Below are 15,000 nucleotides of genomic sequence, written 5' to 3'. Positions count from 1 at the left end.
TTGCACTTCCCTACAAAATAAATATGATTACCACACTGACTTAGAAGGAAGCAAGGGTTTTGCACTATTTTGGGTGCAGCAGGTGACACAGGCCTCAAAATTCCTGTCCTCCATAAAGCCTGCTTATTTCATAAAGCATAAGAGAACATAAAGACATGATAATGTCAGACTTGAGCCATGGTGTGTATGTACTGTGATCTGTAGTGTGTAAGACTAGATAGGTAGGGGTTCTATTCTCATTGTAGCCAACTTGGACTGTCTGTGTGCTGTGCAGTGTTCTATAAACATTTATTGGCAGTCACATCATTCTCACTGTAGCCAAGTTGGTGTGTGGATGTCAGTCAGAATATTTTGCATCAGCCTGTGGGTTCATAGGATCATTGGACTTTACTAGTCCAATGGTCCTAGGGCCCTTATAATCCTACCCAAGTTCTTACCCTTATTTGCACAACCAGCACCTATTGCCCCTGTCCAAGGGGGACACAGGCAAAACTCCCTTGGTGAACATATGGTCACCCATCCAATCATACAGATTGCATCTGAAGAGGGCCAATGAGGTGTGGGTGTGACATTAAATGGGAGTCTATTGCAAAGATTTACTAAACCATGGTAGACATATCTTTCCCTCTAGCATGTTTTATTGATGTCATGTACCAGGTTAAGGTCCTTACAGTGAGTAATCCATGTACCATTTGACTTATGTATATGCAGCATTACCAATAAAGCAGGGTCACAGATTGTCTTGTATGCAAGGCAGAGATCACCTCTGAGTAGTCTATATGACACAGACTAAAGTTACAGTGATTTCAGATGATCCCTATAGGACAGAGGTTGAAGACTTGAATTTCCCTTGTAAGGAATCTTTGTGGTCCCTGCAACTGCTACTGGTGCTTGGACCCCATACAGTTTGGGTACATGAAGGACCAATCTTGTCTCCTGAACCTGATTGACTTCATCGAATCAGTTTCCAGAGCTGTGGACAAGGGTAAGGTGGTCCACACAGCCTATCTGGACCTTGCCAAGGCCTTCAACACCATCCCCCATTCTGGAATCATAGATAAACTTACTAAGATGGGCATTAATCCCTATATCACTCGATGGGTTGCCAACTGGCTTACTGACAGAACCCACATTGTAAAAATAGCCTACTCCAAATCCAGCTCCAGACAAGTGACAAGTGGAGTACCTCAGGGTTCAGTCCTGGGACCGCTCTTGTTTGGCATCTACTGAAGTACAGGCCAACACTAAGGGACAATGGCTAAAAAAGTTTGTGGATGACTGCAAACTGGGAGCCATTAATGAATCCCCAAATGGTGTGGATATTCTACAGAAGGGCCTTAAAGAAACAGATGCTTGGTGCCAGAGCCATGGGCTCAAGCTCAATGCCAAGAAATGTATAGTTATCCCCTTTGGGAAAAAAAAAAACATGTTTCTGTGAATTATTACATAGGTGGCAGTGCACTAAACACTGAAAGTATGATAAGAGACTTAGGGACACAGGTGAACATTGGTCTCACCTTCGATAATCACATCGCCACAATAGTCAGGAAATCCTTTTATGTGGCATAACTCATCACTAGGGGCTTTTCATCCAGAAAAAAGGAGGTCATTGTCCCACTGTACTCATCCCTCATTAGACCTGTTATAGAATACAATGCCCCGTTTGGTATGTACCTCTCAAGACATCTGCAACAACTGGAAAGGCCACAGAAATACCTCACTAAAAGAATCACAGGCCTAAAGCCGATGCCCTATGCTGACCATCTAAAAAAACTCAACTTATACTCTGTTGCATATCGTCTACTCAGAGGCAATCTCTGCTTAACATACAAGGCCATGTCAAACCCAGAGCTGTTGGACATACTACACTTAAAGAAATCCCAATCCCTCAGAGACACATGATCCAGGAATCTAAACCGTGTTATCACAATGAACACAACATTTTGGTGGGATAGGTTCCTGACCCAGAGACTCCCCAGACTCTGGAATAGACTGCCCATACATGTTAAGCAGAGCACCTCTTTGGCCCTCTTCAAAAGGAACCTTGATTGTTGAATGGGATATAGGAAATTCACCCCACGGATCACGTCAGTCACCCTGCTAGAGAGGGGTCTAAGAAGATAATTACTGTGGGAAGAAATAGCAAGGGAATTGTTATGGCTAGGCATGTATAGTCCCTAGGGCCGATAGCCTAGTACCAACCTATGAACCTATGAACCTATGAAACATACATGACAAAATGGCCATTGCACTCACATATTGGCCTGATGAGGGAAGAGTACATGGAAGTTATAACTACTATATATTCAGAACAGTGGTTTCAGTTATGGCATGAGCAAGATATAATGTCCTTCTTACCACTGTGGAGACATGGTGATCTAAGGTAAAGTAGGTGTAAACCTTTCTGCCCAAGCCTGTGTGCCTAGGGCTCTCATCCCTGAGTATGTACTTAATCTGTTGCTATTGATGTGATACATATTAGGAACATTGCTGCTACCAAAAGGAATGGTACTTCATATATTTGCATGGAGTTCAATACCATGATTGTCTCAACACTCATTTGGTCATGTATGACCCTCTTGTAGGATGTTGACATAATTTGAAATTATATGACTGCTCCCAGTTTGCAGAGATCAGCAAACCTTGTCAGCCACAGACATTCAATTTGTGTTTCTACATTGGATAAATGGATTCCAAACCTTAGAGGACCCATGACTGAAACTAGATACCCCTATTCTGACCATATGAGTTCTATCAGTGAGCCACTTAGTGGCCCCTCTAATGATATTATGGTTGATGGCTAGCTGGGTGGGTTTGCCAATGATGACTGAGTGGGGGATAGTGTCAAATGATTTGGCTAAGTCCAGGTGGTTGTATGTACAGATGTTCCCTTATCCAGGTCATTGGTGACTGCCTCATAGATGTCCACTAGGTGTAACTGGCATGATCTCCCTATCACATATCCAAACAGTGTAGGGTCAAGTGTTTTTAGATTACCTATTTCTTTGTTGATACAGTCCATAATGATTTGTCCCATGGCCTTACAGATATGGCTAGTCAGGCTAATAGGTCTATTGTTCCTGTAGTCAGTGCATGAACCACCTCTGTGCAAGGGGATAACAGTGGCTGATTTCCATTCAGCTGGGATGCAGCCGGTGGTTACACTATGATTGCAAAGAGTTTCCGATGGTGTTGGACTCCCATGTTGGATACCATGTAGTACACAGCCTGGGATGTTAGCAGGTGCAATAGATGCTGTGTTTGTCACCTTGGAGAGGCCATTTAGCACTTGTCCTTTAGAGATACAAGATATAGGACAGGTTGTAGGGATGTGGTCATGTACATGTGGTGGGGAGAGGGGAGTGCTGTTGTTACAGAACCTGTCAGGCAACAAATTAGCTATGTCTACAGGCTCAGTACATGTAGTATCATTATGTACAATTTGGCAACAATGTGGGCCTTTCCTTTAATTTTACACATGTAACTACACAATGCCTTGTGGTTGTCCTTTGTGGAGGAGGCTAGTTTTGTCCCATAGCTTTTTTTCCAGGACTTTACAACAATGCTTATTTGCTTGTTTATGGTGAGGAGGGAGGGCTACCATTTTGGGGGCCTCCCTCCCTCCTAATGAGACACTAATGTCTACCGCTTATTGTAAAGCCTGTTAATTGCAGTTGTCTACCAGGCAGGTCTGCTGTGCAATGATGAGTTTGTTTTGCCCCTGTCAGGTACAGGCAAGTCAATGCAGTTGTACAGCTGCTTGTGTAAAGCAATGATGTGGAGTTCAGCATAGTTTCCTGTTCCATCTGAGGGGGTGGTGGGGCCATCAAACTATTTATACCATTTCACAGTAGGTTATAATCTGCTTTGTTGAACATAATTACTTTATATGCTGGAAAGGTATCACATGTGATACTTACTTTGAAAGAGACCAATACATGGTCAGATCTCACCAGGAATGACCTCACAGTGGAGGACCTATAGTGGCTACCCATACTGGCAAGCACCCAAATCAGTACTTTGTCCTGCCTTGTGTGGATGTCAACCCACTGGTCCAGGACATTGTAGTTTAGGAAGTTGACTAACCTCTGGGCAAGTGAGTTTGAGCATGAGTAATCCACCTAGCTGGTGGGTAGTTAAACTCAACCAAAACCATCTTGTTTTGAAGTATCTTGATTAATTCACGTAGATCCATTTAAGCACAGTGGGTGTCCTGATTCATGGAGTTGCTTCTGTAGTTGACAATGGTTTGATTAGGTGCCCTACAAGCAGTCAACAGCACCTACAGTTTCTCCAGAGAATCATACTGTCTAACCAGTCTGGATGTGTAACTGTCCTTAATGAATATGGATACACCACCTGCATTACTTTGCATGCTTTAAGTTTGAGGCCTGATCGTGTGGAAGGAAGTGTAGCCTGATATCGCTGTGGTGCTCTCCACAGCCTTGACCTAGGTGTCTGTGACTGCACAAATGTCTGCATCTGCCATGGTAGAGACAGCTTCCATTGAGTGGAGTTTAGTGGTGACATTCCAAGCGTTTAGCAGCATAAACATGATGTTGTAGATGGTGTATTCTCATTGGAAAGGTTTTCCTTGTGACACCACCTAAAAGGCACACTATGAGTTTGGCAACAGCCTTGGCCATTAGCCCAAACCCCAGGGGTGACAGATGAAGACCATCTCTGGTAAAGCATTGAGGTCTGTTGAGCAGGTAATCCCAGGCTGACAGATAGTGGATCCCCTTACACTGGCACTGCACACTTTGGCAATTATTGACGTCAACCATTTTCTGTTTGCATTGAGCCATCATCTTAGGTGATGGTAAAATGCAGCTCATGGCCAAAGGCATATCTGCCTGAGACAAATAGTCTGTCAACCCAATCATGTCTCTGCATACAGTCCAGAGAGGTATGTCTGAAGTCGTACACACCAACAGGAACTATTATGTATTCATAACAGTAAATGATGTTGACAGACCTGAGTGCATGTGTGATATGGCATATACTGGCACCTCACAGAAAGCTGACCTTGAACTTTCCCTTATGTAGCCTGTTGAGAGGCACATCAATGTGTCTCATGACGTAATCAGCTATGAGTAATATGTTTGATTTTGTGTTTTACCTTACGTGTTTGACCAGTGAGACAGTGGTACATGAGCTATTATGTGTACTGTGTTGTGCAGAGGTATGATTATGTGTAACGAGCTTGCGTTTTGGTTTTTGAGGTATCTGGTGTTTAGTTATGTGTCTGCTAAAGAACTCCACACATGCAGGTATGTGTGATGTGGGTAGGAGGTGCTCCATCTAGACATTTACTTCACTGCAGTCATGGCCACTTTCACTGGCCCCTAACTGACTAAATTTGCAGAAGATTGTAAATGAAGAGCTGTCATTGAATCCCACACTGACTCAATATTTATCCAGGATAGGATGACACAGACATTCAGTTGTTGTCAGAGCCATCGACTAACAGTAAATGCCAAGGAATGCACAATACTATCCCTTGGGAAGGCATCTACCCCTGGTAACTAATGTATTGACTGCATACCTCCAGCAGTTGACTGAGTAGTCAGGGACTTACAGAGACATAGGTAGTGATCTAGCCTCTGACTGTCATGGGTTGGTAATATTTGGGGATGCATTCTATGTTACACAACCTATAAACAAAGGTATGGCATGTAAATCCAAGGCAGTCATTGTTCCACTGTATTTGGCATTCATCACACCTACCATTGAGTGCAATGCCACCTTTGGTATGTAACTAACCAGGAATATCTGACAAATGTCACATCAACAGAGGTTCCACAGTAAACCGATACACAATGTACATAACATGTCCTATGCAGACTGTGTCAAGCCCGTAACTGTGTATTCTGTCTTGAACATGCTTTGGAGGAGAGGAGTATGCCTGCTATGCAGGGAGGTGTCAGACCCCACTGTGTACCTCCTGCATATCCAAGAAAGGACTAGCATGAGAATTACCTCTCCTACACACCTAGGCCTTGACTGTGGTATAAACAAGACATGCTGGACAGACAGGTATGTAGCCCAGACACTACACTCAATATGTAACAGTCTCCCAATACATGTGAAGCACAGTTCTGCACTAACACAAATCATGTGCAAGTTACATGACAGAATGGGGAACACAAAAGTTATAACTGCTTTAGGACAAATGTTTGTAATGGATACAGAGAAACAGTGTACTTTTCACCTTACATTCCCTGGCTTGTCCATGTGTCGGCTCCCAAAACCCTGCTTACACTTATCAAGGGTATCAGTCCTTGTCAGAGTTTAGGGATGCATGGCTAGGATGAAAGACACCCTTGTTCTTGTTAACCTAGTCCTGTCAATACTGTGAAATCAATCACTGTGGTCACACCTACAAGGCCTAGGTATGACCCTAAATTGTGTACAGTCAGAACATATCTCTGTATTTTTCAGTCATGCAGACAGTACGTCAATCTAGTCAGCAGGCCCAGGATGACACTTTAGCTAATATCTTTATGTAAATCTATATCTGTGACAAAAATGTTTTGTGCTTACCAATGGCATGGACATGGCCTCTTCCTATTCCTGATGGTCTTGAAAAACACTTGAGGGTGAGGTAATATAAACAGCACCAAATGTTACAGTTTAACACTGGTACTATGTCCAAATATCCACCATTTACAGTAGCTGCTATGTTAACAGGTATGTGGGTCACAGTCTCTACATGACCTTAAAACTGCAAGTAACCTAGTCCCCCTCACCACATAAAACACTTGACACCCACGTAAAACTATGTATACCCTGACATGCTAAATGCTACAGTATTCTGATGCCAATTCAACTAAACATACCTGGACACTCCTCTTGGGTGGAAATGGTGGCACCCACATCCATGACATATGGTGTGATGGAAGCCTGGGATCTGTCTTGTGTTGCAAGGTTCACCAGGAATTCCTCAGTGTCTGACAGAGGTTGTTCTGCTGCAGGCCCACCACCAGGGACCTGACGATTCCTGGCCATGCCAGGTGCCCGTCTGCATGCCAAGTAGATTGTGTTTGTGGCATGGTGTCACACTTGCTCATATGTGTGGTTCTGATGGCCTACAAGATTTATGTTGTGGACCAGTTCATCCTAGAAGGCTTGTCACTCTTCCCTATTTGCCCTCCCTCTGGACAGCAGGACTTGGTAGTGTTGTCTTAATGCTTCAATTATGAGGTTGTTTTCTGCCTCAGTGAAAGGTGTGTGATATCTGGTGTGCATGTTATCTCCAGAAATACAAAATAATGAGAACATATGTCAGGATCACATACGTGGGTACAGTATATACAGATACAGCAATTAAGGAAGGCTAATAGTATTCCCCACTTCATTATACATCTCATATGCAACAGTGTGACAATCATACAAAGGAAGTGGAAGCAACTAGGATAGTGGCAATAGTGAACTACACCTGCTTGTGCCATGACAGATATTCACATATAATCAGACACCCAAAATTGGAGTCCACCTGTAGTGTGACCTATAGCAGAAAACCCCCTCCCCCATAACATATGGATATAGAACTCTACCAAAAAATAGCTGTGTACTTTTACAACCTGTCTCCCTAATTAACAGACAGCATTACACCCTTGCAGTAGTCTACATTCTCTTTAGGTGTTACACAGCTGCAGATCAATGGCATATCACCTGTAGAGTTCTAAGAAAGGCTTACTGATGAAGTCACTATTCCCACTAATTATATTAAACATACGCATCATGTTGAAAACACACACACACACACACACACACACACACACACACACACACACACACACACACACACACACACACACACACATCTGGAAGAGGCTAGGACAGGTTTACTAGCTGTGCCCCTTCTGCCCAGGCTATAAGGTAGTTACCATTACCACCAGTCAACTCCTTATCAGCTACTTTAAGACTCCTAACAAAGGCTGTCCAATCTTACTGTGCAATATTAATATTAATACAAATGGCAGTTTGACCAAGAGCAAGGATATTAAGAGTGGCCCAAACAGTGTCATCAAATAAATATGCAAGTACTCTCAAAACCTAAACATCTCTAGACAGATTGGCCATAATGAAAGGTTTAAATATATTTAATAATAAATAATAAAAGAACAAGAAAATACTCAGCATATATTCACAGTGACATCAAAGTTCAAAATCACAAGAAATATTTAAAACAAAATTGCAGGACAGTCTCAAATAAATAAAGAAAATATCTAAACTAAGCTGTGCTATATTCCTGACTATATCTAAGAGAATTGTACTGCTCCCTAGAAACTTACTTCATCAGAGCAAGGCAGATGTGGTGAATGGTTCTTGCCAGGTCCAAGACAGAATACACAATAACCTGTCTCTCTAAGAGTCTCCTCAAATTAATATCACAAATATTACTGCTGGGATAGCTTGTAGAATGACATATTTTCTTGTAATCTGACTCTATCCCAGGTGAAACCCCAAACTGCTGGAAGCTGACAGTATTTAGCATCTACCTGTAAAAATACACAGACCTCAGATCTTTGGCAGATGCTGAAAGTCATAAAACAATTACATTCCTTCACATTTCAAGACTAGTAATTATTTCACCCTGGAGACAACACAGAAAGCTCCCTAGTTTTAGGCATTGTGTCTCCTTGCTGCATTGAAACTGAAAGATACTATATTTTATGGCGTAGCCATAAAGTAATTTAGTTTCAGTTATTTTTCTGACATTAACCTCTTGTCTTCCAGTTTCTACTATTAAAATATACACATTTAAACAGTTACAATAGTGCATGTACATTTCTGTTCTTTTGCAGTAGGACACACTGTGGTTACATTTTAAGCACAAGCACCTTATAAAATACCTTTTTAACACACATGTCTGTACCAACCACTTTGATATACACATGAGATACAGTTCTAATACATTTGTAACACAAGCATCTTACACAAATAATTTCAATATTCACCAATGTCATATAATTATTTAAATAATTTCAGCTAGCTGGGGTGGCAGTATCTCCCTTTGTCAAAACCTTACATACAAGTTGAGTGACACAGAATGATTTTCTTACAAACTTAGACACATGTTCGTCGAAACCCAGGTTACTAAAATAAAACTGAAGTCACCAAAGAACACAAACAAAAGGCTTTTATTTCATGGAACACACCTGCGTGCTTTCATCTTAAAATAAAGACTTCTTCAGAGTGTCAGAAAAATAAAAACCACTGGAATACATGCACACATCCAGAAGCAATGCACCAATCAAAGAATACAATTGCTCAACTACCATGGTAACACTAAAACATTAATCAAACTGTGCTTTAACACTAAGCTAGCTGAGAAATAGTGCTGAACACAATAATGAGGCATAAATAAACATGGATAAAACTGGCCAAAACATGAATAAAGACATAAACAAGTATAATAAAAACTGAAAACCATTGCTTGGCCACCCTGTTGAACATTGCCCCTTACCACCGCGGTAGTGCGATCTCGAAGTTGGCATATTTAGTTAAAGGGGTGCAGCCCCCCAAATCCCCCCCCCACATGGGTGGATTTACTTTCCTTCCATTTTACTATTTTTTCAGGATGGCCAAGCGGTTACATACCTGTAGTAGTAAGTTGGTGTTCTGCAGTTGTCGGCCTTTTTGTCTCGGCTAACTGAAAGTTGGGTAAGTGAACTTTCAGTCTATGGAAATAGACCCGTGTGTGTGTGTGTGTGTGTGTGTGTGTGTGTGTGTGTGTGTGTGTGTGTGTGTGTGTGTGTGTGTGTATGTCTATATATATATATATATATATATATATATATATATATATATATATATATATATATATATTATGGAAACCATATACTCATCTATACCCATTGTTATATTTATTTTTAAATTTCTTCATCTCTTGCATTTTTGTTACTGCATACACTGTATGTGTTACTTTCTCAAGGTAAATAAAATATTTATGTGCAACTTGCAAGTGTCATTGTCTTTCTGGCCCTGATCATGATTTTAAAGGCTCCTTTGAAATGCTCCTTTACACAGTTAACAAAACTGACTAAACAAATAAATAACTGCCATTTTATCTGTTTGAATGCCAAATGAAAAAAGATGAAGCTTGTCAATTATGGGGACCCTGTTTTTATTTTTGTTTTCAAAAACTGTTAGCCCCTCCCAATCTCCTGCTGTAAACCATCAAACCTCCATCCTCCACTGGCCAGTCATTCCCTCTGACTGAGACGGCAGACATGGATAATGGTCATCACACAATGGGGGTTAGGAAATGTTTGATGTTCTTAACACCTCCTATTGTTGGCCTGACAAAGGGATGTAATGTATGCTATGCCATTTATGTTATTGCATGCACTTACTTCCATAAATCTGTGATGTTCAACTGAAAAAATACTGTGAACTCAGAAAGCTTGAAGTCTCCAGAGTCGCAACTTTGGGGGCATACGTCTGGACCTTCGAACAGACTGCGGACCAATGGTGGATTCTGCCAACACCCTCTGGCCTGGTGAGCAAAACAGCATCATTTATTTACCCCATCCCATTCTGGTTGTGTCTTTCAGTTCCCAGGCCATTTAATCAAACCCAGATAGTCTAAGGCATAGACTATCGAACACAGAAAGTCTAAGGCATAGTTAGAGATAAAATCTCTATACCACAGAGATCTCCAAAAAGTAAACATTTTTTTTTTTATTTAAAAATCAAGAATAAACACAGCAACATTCAAACACTGTAATGGAAGTAGAAAACCTACAAGTCTGATACACAGATATCATAAAACAAAACAAATACAACTCCAAAGATCCCCAAATAATTTAATACAGGGGCAAGATACTACACTGTGACTACAAGCATTGACAAAGTGATTGAGACGCAACACTATCATGCTCTGAGTTTAATTTTTTTTTTGGAATTCAACCCAACTCTTTACTACACAGGATCAAATCCCATACAAATACAAAATTGCTGAGAAATTAGCTATCACAATAATGGATGCTACTTCTGTTTTTTTTTTTTTTTTTTGTAGCATGAGGAGCTTAAGCAGCAACCACATCTAGATTGTAGAAGTCCATAACATTCTCTTCATACTGTTAAAAATTGTTAAAATCAAAAAACATTTTCAGTATTTTAAGAAATGACAACATTTTTAAAACATCTTTATTAAACATGATCTTTTTTAAAATGTGACATGGGCAAGCATACAATAACAGAAAAGAAAACTAGGCAAAACAACATTTCCATTATTGTTTTATGCCACATACATATATGGTTTCTGTTTAACAAGTTTTCATTCACTCAACATTACATAAATTGCTCAATCCCTGCCTTCCCTTAAACTTCACTCATTGTTCTGCTTATTATTCTGTATGTATTGTTCCTCAAATTCCATGTGTTTCTATGTAATTTGCTCCTTTCATTTTCCAAAGATCCCACCTCCAGTTTTTTTATCTCCTTTGCAATACTCATTAATTCCAGTACAATTGGTTTAGATTTTGACTTCCATTTTCAAGTAACTGATTTTCTGGCAGCCAATAATGTTAAATTTTGCTATATCTCAACTCAAAATAATCTTTTCCATAATGACAATCACTTGCTTCCCAACATCTTCTGATACAGTACTCAGTAGAAATTGTTGAAATCTGCCACCTTATTACATTCCCAAAAATATGTTCCCAATTACTTGTCTCTCTGCCATCCTACCTCAGTATTCCCTGTCTCCTTTAGGAATACTTCTCTGAAGTCTGCTTGCAGTATTAAAATACTTCTACACATACTTCCATAAAAAAATCCTACATTTTCTGGACTTTTCTGCATATCTGGGAGTCATAACACAGTCACTGTTCTTTTGCAAACAGCCTTTCCAATCTCTCTTCCCAATCTTTTCTATCTTCTTAGATTAATTCTTATAGTTACCATGCAACATTTTATATCCCTGCTAATTATGTATCCCTTTTTAAGACCAGTGTCTGTTTTAGACAACTAAAAACTCAACCAAAGATGATCCTTCATTTAGCATTCCTGTATCCCATTCTCTCTACCTATACTCTATCAATCCCTGGTAGAGAAATCAGTCTCTTACCTGCAGTCCAAACTTCTGCTTGGCCTCATCCACTCCATTACTTTTCCATCTCTAGTTAATCACTCCTAATACCCTGGAACCTTCGATAATTTTTTCCAAAATATTCCAGCCCCGTCTTGACTATTTTCTATTTGCAGTCACTTCTATTGGTGAAATCTCCTTCCTCCATTACTGTGTTTTAGTTTTTAGGATATTTTCTTCCACCCCCACCCCTCAATTTCATCATCATTCCTTTGCACTTTGATTTCTAACCTTCTGACTAAGTTATGTATATTCAGCCTTAACTGCGCAGCTCTAAGGTATCTCTTCAAATCAGGTAATCTTAAACCACCTTATTCTATGCGGAGACTACAATTATCCACCATAACTCTTACCCGATTCCCCTTCCGGATAAACTCCTTCATCTATTTATTAATTATCATCGACAACTTCTCCAGCTGATAAAAATATGCCTGAACTCCTAACTTGTATATAAAACTAAAGGAACTAAAAAACATCTTCACTGCTTGTATCTTAATATCCACATCCATAATCAAGAGTATCCAGCTTCTCAGTTTTTGCATTATCTTTTGTTTAATATCTTTCCACATATTTAGTTGCAATAACAGAATCCTTTTTAATCTATATACCTAAATACTTCATCTTATCGTGTCACCATAAGTATGGGTACTGATGAACTCTTTCATATGTGGAGGGCTTACTGCTCTGTATGGCCTTTGTTCTATTTTCATTTTAAATCCTTAAAAGACTTGAAACTGTCTCAAAAATGTGGCACAAACAGTGAAATGTCCTTTTCTGGAAAAATTAACTTTTCTTGATTACCATACCAGTTATACAACTGAAATTGTGAGTTCCTTACCTTCTTTACTTGTTGTTGTTGTCTTTCGGCTTTTCCCGGTTAGGGGTCGCCACAGTGAAACTCCGGTCCGCTAATGATTGGCAGTAGATTTTGATGAACGCATAGGTGCCAGCTCGACGTTCAAAATTCAACGAAGATATGCCCATTTACACGTCTTTCGAAAATGGTTTTAAATACAAAGCAAATAACAAAAAGTAAACGTCCCTCCCTGCTTCCTCTGTTTAAATACAACTTGTCAGAGAGAAACTCTACAACCTTAATTGTTGCCTCTGACCCTTTATATATCCTACTTACTAATACTTTATTCGATCAGGGAACACAAATGCTACCATTGCCCTATTCTTTAAATCTCAAGTGACACAGTGATACTTTATATATAAAGTACACATATACTCACACATAACACACACACACACACACACACACACACACACACACACACACACACACACACACACACACACACACACACAGGTGTATATTTTAAGCAATCCATTACACATTCTGTACAGTGAATGAAGAGAATCATGGAAACATTCACCTAAAAAATCTTTTTTACAGGTGCATATGTAAGTACTAGGCTTGCTCCCCTTGCAGGGAATTTTTAAGTTTAGCCAATTTCCCTTTTTTATGCTTGAATTAACCTATCCCATTTGGTGTTACACTGACCTTACCCATCCCATAGTCAATAATTATTTTTTACCCCCAGTGAGAATAAATGGGATCATACCCTAGACAATTTGAGGGGATCTAGGCATGTGATAAAGCCATTTAGGAGCTGCCTCTGTCCATTAGTATACAGCAGGTAGTCCTGGGGTAAATCTTCTGTTTGCCATTCATAGATCCAAGTTGTGCTTGAATATGACCAGGGATAAGCTTTATTTTATGTCGATGAGGAGTATGCTCCAGGCACAGTAACCTCTGCAAGATATACCTGTCACTCCAAGACCATTCTGTTCATGCTTCCAAATAGGTTTAGATCCCTGATGCCATTTGCTTTGCTGATGTGCAGCAAATACACCAGTATTGGGTCAGAGGATGCCTTGTGTGCCAGTCAGAGGTCACCCTCTTCACAAACTGTAGGAGATCTAGTACAGTGACAGGGCTTGGAGTCAGTCCATGTAGGACATATTGTTTATGCCTTGTATCCTTTTAGAGGTGATAGAGATAAAGTCCCTGACATGTGTGGTAGGATGCACACTGTGGAACAGATGAACAAATGAGGAAATCAAAACAGAAGCCAAAGTAGCTTCAATTGCAGAGAAGGTCAAAGAGAACATATTCTGGTGGTTTGGGCACAGGTGCAGAAAAGCAGAAGATAATCTGCTGAAAAAGATTCAGGACTAACAAGAAGAAGGCAAGAGGGAACAAGGGCATCCAGCAAAGATGTGGATGGATTGTGTGAGGGAAGACCTGCAACACTCAGACATGTCTGTAGAAGAAGGAAGGACAATTGCACTGAATCGAGAGAGATGGCAACAAATAACATGACACCCCCAAACCCATGAAGAAAAAACATGTAAAAAAAGGGGGTTGATGACTTTAATGAAGATGACGTATCCTTTTAGGAAGGTATCATTGTGGTTGTTCCAGTTTTTGCATGTATCTGGACAGATACATGCCACAGACAGCATTATACTCAATGATTGGCCTAATGAGGACTGAGTAAATACGGACAATGACATTCGTAAGATTTAGACACAATCCTTTTGGTTACAAGCTGTGCAATATAGAAAGACTTTTTTACAACAATGGACACATGTTGGTCAAACATTAGATTGCTGCCCACATAACTTCCCAAATCCCAAACAACACGGTCAGCTGTTAGGGTGTATTGTCAATGTAACAGCTCCCAAATGATACAATAATGCACTTTTGGCATTTAGTTTCAGTACATCATTTTGGCACCAGTTATTTGTTTGGGACAAACATTCCTGCAGGATGACTAAGTCATTTGGGGATTCAGTGACTGCTCCTGGCTTGAAATCATCTGTCAGCCAGAGCACTTTGGTTTTGGCTTTTACTTTAGAGAAGTAGATGCCAAAAAGGAGAGGTCCCA

Source organism: Protopterus annectens, chromosome 4.part0 (genome assembly GCF_019279795.1).
Source record: "Protopterus annectens isolate FY-2018-M chromosome 4.part0, PAN1.0, whole genome shotgun sequence".
NCBI classification, from domain to species: domain Eukaryota; kingdom Metazoa; phylum Chordata; order Ceratodontiformes; family Protopteridae; genus Protopterus; species Protopterus annectens.
Note: the sequence above shows the minus strand (reverse complement) of the source record.